The sequence below is a fragment of the Anastrepha obliqua genome, chromosome 2, assembly GCF_027943255.1.
Source record: "Anastrepha obliqua isolate idAnaObli1 chromosome 2, idAnaObli1_1.0, whole genome shotgun sequence".
NCBI classification, from domain to species: domain Eukaryota; kingdom Metazoa; phylum Arthropoda; class Insecta; order Diptera; family Tephritidae; genus Anastrepha; species Anastrepha obliqua.
Window position 1 is genome coordinate 97,207,052 of NC_072893.1, and position 9,971 is coordinate 97,217,022.

The 9,971-nt window shown below is 40.5% G+C and overlaps 1 pseudogene; it reads left to right on the forward strand.

The window, feature by feature from the left end:
* The first annotated feature begins 609 nt into the window (after positions 1-609).
* On the forward strand, positions 610-1,190 carry LOC129238282 (tigger transposable element-derived protein 3-like; annotated as a pseudogene).
* The last annotated feature ends 8,781 nt before the right edge of the window (positions 1,191-9,971 follow it).

Here is a 9,971-nt window from a genome sequence, read left to right on the forward strand (position 1 = left end):
TTAATTCTGTATGTTTTTAACAAGCTTGTAGCATAAAAATATCTGCCGTTCGGAATCGGCTTGAAACTGTAGGTCCCTCCATTTGTGGAACAACGTCGCCAAAAAGGGTGTACGCGACAATTATATACAGTGAAACCTCCCCTTGCGTACACCTCCAATAAGCGGACACTCCCCATAACCGGACAAAAACTGAAGAACCAAGCTTTATGTTGTGTTTTTAGAACGAATTTTACTCTAATAACCGGACACTCTAATAACCGGACGCGGACACTTTTTCTCATTTTTTTTGTTCTAATCATCTCTCGAAAGCGGACTCGGACCTCTCGGTAACGGACAAGCAAAATATATCACTGAACAAATGTGTAAAGAAAACAATAAAAAACCCTTCATAAGCGGACGCGATACTCTAATCCGCGGACAACAAAGATAGTAGATAGACAATAGTTGAAATAAAACATAACCAAACTAAACACACGAATCTAACAGGATCTATGTGTAACAATGTGTAGCTTTTAAAAGAACAGAAATTTTTGAATAATTTGATTTGTATTTTGCAAAACTTTTATATTGTGTTAATTGTTTCAATAGTGAAAATGTCACAGAAAAAGAAAATGCTTTCCATTAAGGAAAAAATGGAAGTTTTAAATGTGGTTGATAAGGAAAATTTATCTGTTCGTGCTCTAGCAAAGAGGTTAGTACTACACAAAATTATTTATTTTTTAATATCTTTTCAACAGGTTTCCTTTTGTTTTGCTCTTAAAGGTTCAATATTGGAAAAACCCAAGCTGCCACTCTCGTGAAACAAAAGGAAGATATTAAAAGAATATGGATGAGCGGTGATAACGTCAACAAAAAGAAAAAGTACTTAAACGCGGATGGCTCAAAAATTTACCATTTGAGTTTCGAATGGTTCGTTAAGGCCAGAACCCAAAATATACCAATATCGGGTAATAATACCCGAGGAAAAAGCAAAAGAAATCGCTGGCCGATTAGGTATTCAAAATTTTTCTGCGTCAAATGGATGGTTGGAGAAATGGCGTAGGCGTCATAATGTGACTTTCAAAAGAATATGTGGGGAATCTTCCGAGGTTAATTTCGAGGATTGTGTGCCAATATGGTTGGAGATAAAGAAAAGCCATTGGTTATCGGAAAAGCAGCATGCCCACGCGCCTTTGAAAGAGGCAATATAGGAAGTTTGCCAGTGGAATGGAAGTCAAACCGGAAAGCTTGGATGTCTCGTGAAATTATGTGTGAGTGGCTAGAAATGCTTGATAAAAAATGGGCTGCCAGAAGAGACAAATTTTATTATTTTTGAACAATGCTACAACTCACTCTCGAGATATTAAACTAGATAACATAAAGTTGATCTTTTTACCTGTCAATACAACATCCGTTTGTCAGCCCCTCGATCAGGGTATAATACAAAATTTTAAGTGTCATTACAGATGCCATATAATCAAACATATTTTGACAAAATTAGGAGGCATTCCAATGGACAGACTTTCAAAAACTTTTGACATTTTGGAGGCTGTTTTTTTATTAAATCTTCATGGGACAATGTAACGGCAGAAACAATTAAGAATTGTTCTTCGAAAGCCGGGTTTCAAAAACCTTCGCTTGAATGTTCTGAGTTCGAGGCAGAGGATGATATTCTCATATCGACACTAGCGGCTTTGATAAAGATTTTAAATGAAAATCAGCAAGGTAAGTATACAGAAGAGTTTTTGTTAATCGACGAAGTTATTAATACAGAAGACAATAATATTGACGTTGTCATTGACGAAATTAATACAGAGGAATTATCTGACGGAGAAAGCGAAGACTCAAATCATGTATGTGTCCAGGATGAATGTCAGATCAATCCATATCCTGAAGCATTAGAACAACTGCGTCGCATTAAACAATTTCTAAGAGACGATATTACTGGATTTCAATGCGCCCAGACTTTAGAATGTCATCTTGAAAACCTTTTTCTGAAACATAAACAGGAAAATCTACGACAGACTACTATATACATATGAATTTTTGAAGCCTGAAATATAAATATGTTCAATCAAATATGTATATTCAAATGTGTAAATATATTCATTGTTCCCAATATAAAAATGTACATACATACATATATATTTTTCAATACATATGAAAAAAACTGAACGTACCATAAAAAAACATAAAAAAATTGTTTAAAGAGGTGGGATGGTAATTTTAACTTAAGAGTTTTTTTTCAACCCTCATAAGCGGACGAAAATTGTGGAACCGTGAGTGTCCGCTTGTGGGAGGTTTCACTGTATATATGTATATAGTATATATGATTTCCTATACTCGCTTATCTTTGCTTTTGTATTGCTTATCTCTATTATCTCTTTTTCACTACATTTTTGCCCTTCATCGTATTCTAAATTTCTTCTTTAAATCTCCGTATAGTATAATCGGCGGTTGTTTGGGTCAGTAAAATATGATCATACCTCTGACTGCAAACCGCAACCGATTGTGCTCAGTAAAATTTACTTAATTTCTGCAAGTCTATTTTTTATTAATGCCCCGCGTTATGTAACTCACTTGCAGTTTCAATAAAATGAACCTTTTGAAATTTTCAAGAATTTTTCTGTTGCGATAGAAAGAATATTGCCCATCGCGAGCGCATTGACTTTCAGCAGCAATCATATGAGCGCACAGTGTACAAATCGATTGAATTGAAATCAATTCAATGAATCCATCGTAAGACCTGGCTCATTAACTACATCTATGGGAAAATGGTCAGACTTTTTACTACACCTAATAATGAAAAAAATTAAGATTTGGGAACTAGATATTCATCTTAAGGAGTCTAATATTTGAGCGACAACAGCAATAGAAACCGTCATCGGGAGCTAAATATATCCGCAGGCTGATATCTTCTGCTGTTAGTTACATTAATTGTGTAAAATAAACATTTCTAATTATATTTGATGTAAATAACTAAATAAATTTATATATACAAATACACCTACAACAGCTGACGATGGTGCTGACTATCGCGAAAGTAAACAATAGATTCTTCAAAGAAAACAGCGCTCCATTACGTACATCGAAATGTATTTGAAGTGAAGGCAAACATAGCCATATGTATTCACTAAATATCCGACTGCACAAAAAGAATTTTTCGCATGCATCCAAAAACAATTCAGCAATTAACGATGCAATGAGGAATTTAAAAATCTAACACAATACAGTAATGCAAGCATACATACAAACAAATACGTCCACAATTTCAAATACGTACGTACGTTCGTGCCCATCAAACGTTCAAGTTTTGCATTGCGCCACAATTTATCAATCAACAAAACAGTGAGCGCAGCAATTAAGCGCCGCTGGAAAACTTAGAAATACGAAGAATGGAGATAATTATAAATCTGATAAACTTTGTGTAGCTACGTTTAGCGCGAAATAAGACAACAAATAAATTAATTCGTATTATGTGCGCCCAATCAAAATACGAACCACTGAATTGATTTATGGGAATTCAATCGAAATTGAAGGGAAACTATCGGGGGAGGGATTTTATATGAATTCATTTCGGATTATTTTATTGCGTTGTTTGCTATTCTTGTTATTTAAATATTGAAATAAATTTATAGGTTATATTATATATCAGGGTGGGTCGATTTAAAAATCGCTCATTGCTCTGTGAAAATCGTATTCTAGGGATCAAAATAAGAAACTTTGCCGAACGAACCATAACTCTAAAACGAATTCTGATGTCCCCCAATTTGGGTCGAACGAAAAATCCCACTTTGACCCATTTAGAGTGCTCCAATCGAGTCCAAATGTATGACCGACCCCCACTAATTTTGGCCGGTCGATCCACCCATGCCAGTGGCACACCCCCTGGAACTCCCATACAGTCATTTCAAAATATCACCATTTTTGGCCTTTACATGAGAAAAGAAACTAAAAAGTTCGACCCAAATTGGGGGACATCAGAATTCGTTTTAGAGGTATGGTTCCTTCGGCAAAGTTTCTTATTTTGATCCCTAGAATACGATTTTCACAGAGCAATGGGCGATTTTTTTGCCTCCCAACAAATCGACCCTGCCTATTATATTACCTACCATATATCCGGCGCTCATGAAACAATGGAATGTGAAATACAATGCTGTAGTGGATTATTCGCGTGTCTCATAGCAACCTAATACAAAAGTAAACTAAAAATTATGTGAATGCTGTTTGCATTCTTTTGGAGGAAAAATATGTATATTTGCTAAATTCCTTTGATACCTACGAATGGTATATTTTCTGCCTCCCACACCTGCTAAAGCTTATAAACAAATGTAGGCATTCACATGTTTTCGCCGCCCATGAACGGCAGATGGGTTTTTATCAGGAGCTTTTTCATAACAGAAATTCACTCAGAGATTTACCATTGCCTGCCGAGGGCAATTAGTGTTGATATGTGCTCGTGGTTTCTAACCTGTGCATGAAATTATAAAGAATTTTATTTTTCCACTCCAATTCTGTGCCCTTATGTCATACCCTATGGGGGTCTATGTTTTTACAATATTTGTTCAGCTTCACACAAACCAATAATTAGAATTTATTTGATAGGGTTTCTAATACTTTATCTATACAAGGCTATCGTTCTAAATACTTATATTTATATACATATGTATATTATTGGCGCTTATGGCCTTTTCCGGTATTTGACTGATCTCCTCCTCCATGCCTTCTCAGCGAATGTGCTTTTATGAGCAGCTCTTTCAAGACAGAAATACACCCGGAGATTCAGTATTGTCTCCCGAGGAGCGACCGCCATTAGAAAAAACATTTTCTTATACTTAAGATACTTTTTTTTTTTTTTTGTCGGGACACTTGGATTCCCTTTTAATTTTCTTCAAATCTACCCGATCTCCGAAGAAATCTGAGTAGATCTTGTGGTGCCTAGGAGCCAAGATGGTCACTTCTTAACACATCAGTGTCAAAGACCTCAAACCTGATTCGAGCGAAGGCGGGGCAGACACACAGGAAGTGGTCCGCCGTCTCATCCTCCTCTTCACAAGCTGGGCAGAGTACACTGTCTGAGATGCCCAACCTTTCCACACAAAGTGGCCCGTCATCAGTCCAACCAGCCGTCTACACTCCCCTCTGCCTAATGACAGAAGGGTTTGCGACAGTCGATCGGACATGACAGGTAACATCAGTTTTGTCCATCTGCAGCCTCTCTCAGCCTGACAAGCTCGCTTGTGGGTGGTAGTTACCCAATTGCTAACCGTGGCCGTGATGGCCGCAGAGGGGAGTGGCAAAGCGGCCAACTTCTTTGGCCCAGAGCCCAACTTAGCTAAGGAGTCGGAGGTCTCGTTACCCGCGATACCCAGTCTAGATTTACCGGACTCGACTACCCCTGATGTGGTTGGAGGGCTGTCTAAGGCCATAAGCGCAGCTTGGCTGTCGCTGCAGACACATATAGATCTGCCTCTCCATCGTTTTTCCACAACAAAGTTCATCGCTTCTTGAACTGCATACACCTCCGCTTGAAACACAGATGCATACATTCCAAGAGCAAAGTGCAGTTTTGTCCCGCTGGATTCCACGTAGACCCCAGAGCCAGAGCCATGCTCGGTCCTGGAGCCATCCGTCAAAATGCGAAAACAGTGTTTACCGGGCTCATTTTCTGAGTCTCCCCACAACTGAGCCTCTGGTAGCACTACACTGTATCTCTTTTCAAGTACGACTCTTGATGGCATGGAGTCAAGGGGCATGGAGAGAATCGTTGGATCGATGTCCATGCCTTCTCTGTGTTCCAATGCCGGACAAGGGCCGTACCAGTTCCCACTGTGCTTCAGTCTGCAGATGCCCTTCAAGGCCTCTCCTTGGATGAAAGCATCAAGTGGTGGTAAACCAATCAGAGCATTTAGTGCCGGGCCTGAAGTAGTCGGAAAAGCTCCGGTACAACAAATGGCCACAGTGCGTTGTAGTCTGGATAAGGTCCTCCTGACTCCCACTACAGATAGTCTACTCATCCAGACCACTGATGCATAGGTGATAATGGGTTTTATCATAGCCGTGTAGATCCATAGGACCTTGCTAGGAGAGAGACCCCACGTTTTCCCAAAGACACCTTTGCACTGCCAGAAAGCTGTCAGTGGTTTGGATGTCTTTGTTTCAACGTGTGATTTCCATAGGAGCTTGCTCTCGAGGATTACTCCAAGATATTTAATTTCCTTGGATAGCTGGATTGTGACTCCTTTTAGCTTTTGCAGAACGAGTCCATCAAGCTTCGTCTTTCTGGTAAAGAGGACAATACCAGTCTTGGCGGGATTTGCCGATAGCCCATTCGCACAGCACCAAGTGTCAATACGATCCAGAGTTTTCTGCACTTTCCTGCAGATGCTCATAAGCGAATGGCCTGTTACCAAACAAGCAACATCGTCCGCATATGCTTATACGTAGACTCCCGAATCGTTTAAGGTGGTGAGTAGAGGGTCGATTACCATGCACCAGAGCAATGGAGACAGCACACCGCCTTGGGGGCAGCCTCTGTTAACCCCAGATGACACCAACAGATCTTCCTCTGCTCGCACCGAAACGATTCTTTGGGTCAGCATCGAACGAATCCAATTTACTAGCACCCGGTCTACCCCGAGCCTACTAGCAGTGTTACACATACTATCAAAAGTGGCATTATCACCCCTCTATGTCTAAAAAGATGCCCATAGCGTAGTCCCTCCTGTCGATGGCCATCTCTACCCTAGCAACAAGGTTTTGCAGTGCCGACTCGCAGGATTTTCCACTCTGATAGGCATGCTGAAATAGAGACAGAGGGTGAGCCTTCAGCGACTTCTGACGTATGCGCAGTTCCACCAGTCGTTCGAGACTTTTCAGCATGAAAGAGGTCATGCTGATGGGTCTAAAGCTTTTGGGGCTGGTGTAGTCGTCTTTTCCAACCTTTGGGATGAAAGCGACATTCACCATCCTCCAAGAGCATGATATGTAAGCCAGTGCCAGGCATACCGAGAAGATTTTCTTCAGGGCTGCTGTCACGAACTCTTAAGATACTTAATGACTTTATTATTTAGGTCACGTGTGATAATTTTGGTTAACATGCTGCGATTGCTTGATAAAGTTTCACATTAGTAAAAAAAAATATTTGTTAAATAGTTAATTAGCTAAATTAAAAAATATTCGATAAACTTCTTAATAAGAACACTAGGAGTATTGAATCCGAACACCCACAGTTAACATAATCGGAAACGATGGAAGAGCTCACCTTCCAGAAGGTCATCGCAGCATCGCAGTGGTTTGGATGAAATTCCAGCAGGGCTCTTCAAATACATGAGCAATGAAACCGTTTCTTTTCCAACAAGTACGAAGAACAAAGATGCCAAAGATGTGGGGAATTGGAGTTATTTGCCCTCTATATAGAACGGGTGCAACGTTGTTCCATGAAAATTACTGGTCCATAACTCTTTTGAACAGCATCTACAAAATATTTTCAAATATTTGAAACGCTTCACTAAACCGCATGCTAAACTCATAATTGGTAGCTCCCAGGCCGGTTTTCAAGAAGGAAGATCAAGGATTGGCCAAATTTTCGTACTGAGGCACATATTGGAAAAGTCGCGAGAATTCGACATGACGACGTATTATCTTTTTATAGATTGGAAAGCAGCTTACGGCAGCATAATTTGAAACCAGCTATTCTCAGTGATGGCCGAGTTCAGTATTCCCAATAAGCTAATGCGTTTGCCGCGCTCGTCTATGTACCTCGTAAGAGTTCAAAACGACAGAACGTCGTTTGAAAAGAGAGTTTGCCCTACTGAACGGACTTCGGCAAGATGATGGGCTTCCACATTTTCACTTTATTATTGCCCTTGAAAATGTTATCAGCGATTCAGGCAAACTATTATATTCAGCGAATTTCAGGGAACTATTTTATTTAAATCGGTTCAGTTGTTGGCTTACGCGGACGACATAAAGGGTGTTTTTTTTAGAGGTTAGGTTTTCAAGATGAAATAAAATGTATATAATTTAATGTTATGGCCAAGAATTTAGCTTTATTATAAAGATAAGGGTTTGCCATTATGTTTTAAAAATGATTTCGGGCAAGTGACCGCCACGGCTGGCTCGAATAAATTCCAGTCGAGAGGCCCAATTTTCGACCACTTTTTGCAGCAATTGGGGCCGTATGTCAGCAATAACGCGCCGAATATTCTCTTCCAAGACGTCAATCGTCTCGGGCTTATCTGCGTAGACAAGCGACTTCACATAGCCCCACAAGAAATAGTCCAGCGGTGTTATATCGCACGACCTTGGAGGCCACGCCACAGGTCCACGGCGCGAGATAATGCGCTCACCAAAAGTTTCCTTCAATAAATCGATTGTTGCGTTAGCTGTATGGCATGTAGCGCCGTCTTGTTGGAACCAAAGGTCGTCCACATCAACATCGTCCAATTCAGGCACGAAAAAGTCATTAATCATGGCTCTATAGCGCTCTCCATTGACTGTAACATTATGGCCGGCTTCATTTTTAAAGAAATATGGACCAATGATTCCCTCTGCCCATAGAGCACACCAAACAGTGACTTTTTGAGGATGTAACGGCGTCTCAGCAATGGCTTGTGGATTATGTTCACTCCAAATGCGACAATTTTGCTTATTGACATACCCATTCAACCAAAAGTGAGCTTCATCGCTGAACAAAATTTTCTACGAAAAAAGTAGTGCCAACTTGAAAACCTAACCTCTAAAAAAACACCCTTTATATATTATTGCATCATCTCGGCCTAGTTTGAAAAAAGCCTTCGAAAGTATAGAAAGTGCAGCAAAAAATGTGGCCTTAGAAATAAATGAAGCCAAAACTAAAGAGCTTTTTTCAACTTCATCGGACTCTGTTAGTCACAATGTGGGTCAAACACTCAAAATCGGTTATTATGGTTTCGAAGTAGTGCACAGGGGCTTCGACAAGACTCTTCCATCGTACACGGTGCTGTGCTGTTGTTTTTGCACCTTCTTATGAGATGTCGGCATCTGCTAGTTCACGCAGCATCGACCTTCTTCAAGTGTTTTTTGGTCGACCGCAACCTCTGCTCCCTTGCGGGTTCCAGTCAAGTGCCATCCTCGTGATGCTATCTGGTGGTTTTGCTGTTGTTGTAGCAGCATAAACATTCCCCATACTTACATACGGAGAATGCTGCTGGAGTGACAGTCCTTGGACGGATATACATCCGGGTCGTTTCGGTAACGTAGAACCGACTGTCGTGGAAACAATCAGTGTGTGGCCTATCCATCGCCACTTTCCGCGTTTGATTTGCCTAAGAATGCATTCGCCCGAATGCCGCCTTTGCTTTGTTTACCCTGCAGTTAACATTTTCATCTGCTCCACCATCTGCTGTGATGATGCAGCCGAGGTAGCAGAAGCTTTCAACGAATTCCACCGGGCATCCGTCAACCAATATCTGCTTTGCGTTATTGTGGTTAACTCTCATGGCCTTGGTCTTAGCGATGTTAACATCCAGTCCCACAGCGCGACTAGTTTGTCCGCCTTCGAATAGGAAGTTGAGTATAATCCTGCTTTGTTAAGAATTTCAGATTGTTTAACTGGCATCCAGCGTTGCATGAAGTAACTGAATTCTCAAAATATAAAGAGCGCTTAAGTAATAAGGTCTCCATATGCATAAATGCCACGATGGAGAGAATAACAAGGAGGCACCGATCGTGGTACCGCTGCTTTCCGCTCATCGAATTTGACATAGTTGCTGTGTGTGTGACGTCGAACTATCGTAATTTATTCATGTGATGTTTGTGTAATTTCTTTTTCTTGCATTCTTGTTCGCTACTTAAAATCTCTCGGATGCAACTGCACCAATCAACGTCAAGCACTCTCTGATGGACGAAATCTTGTTTTTATTATTCTTGCATAGAGCGAAATAATGAAGCGAAATGATTGTACCGGTCAGTGAAGTGGGTACTAAAAGAGAGTATGAAGGCGAGCGTGG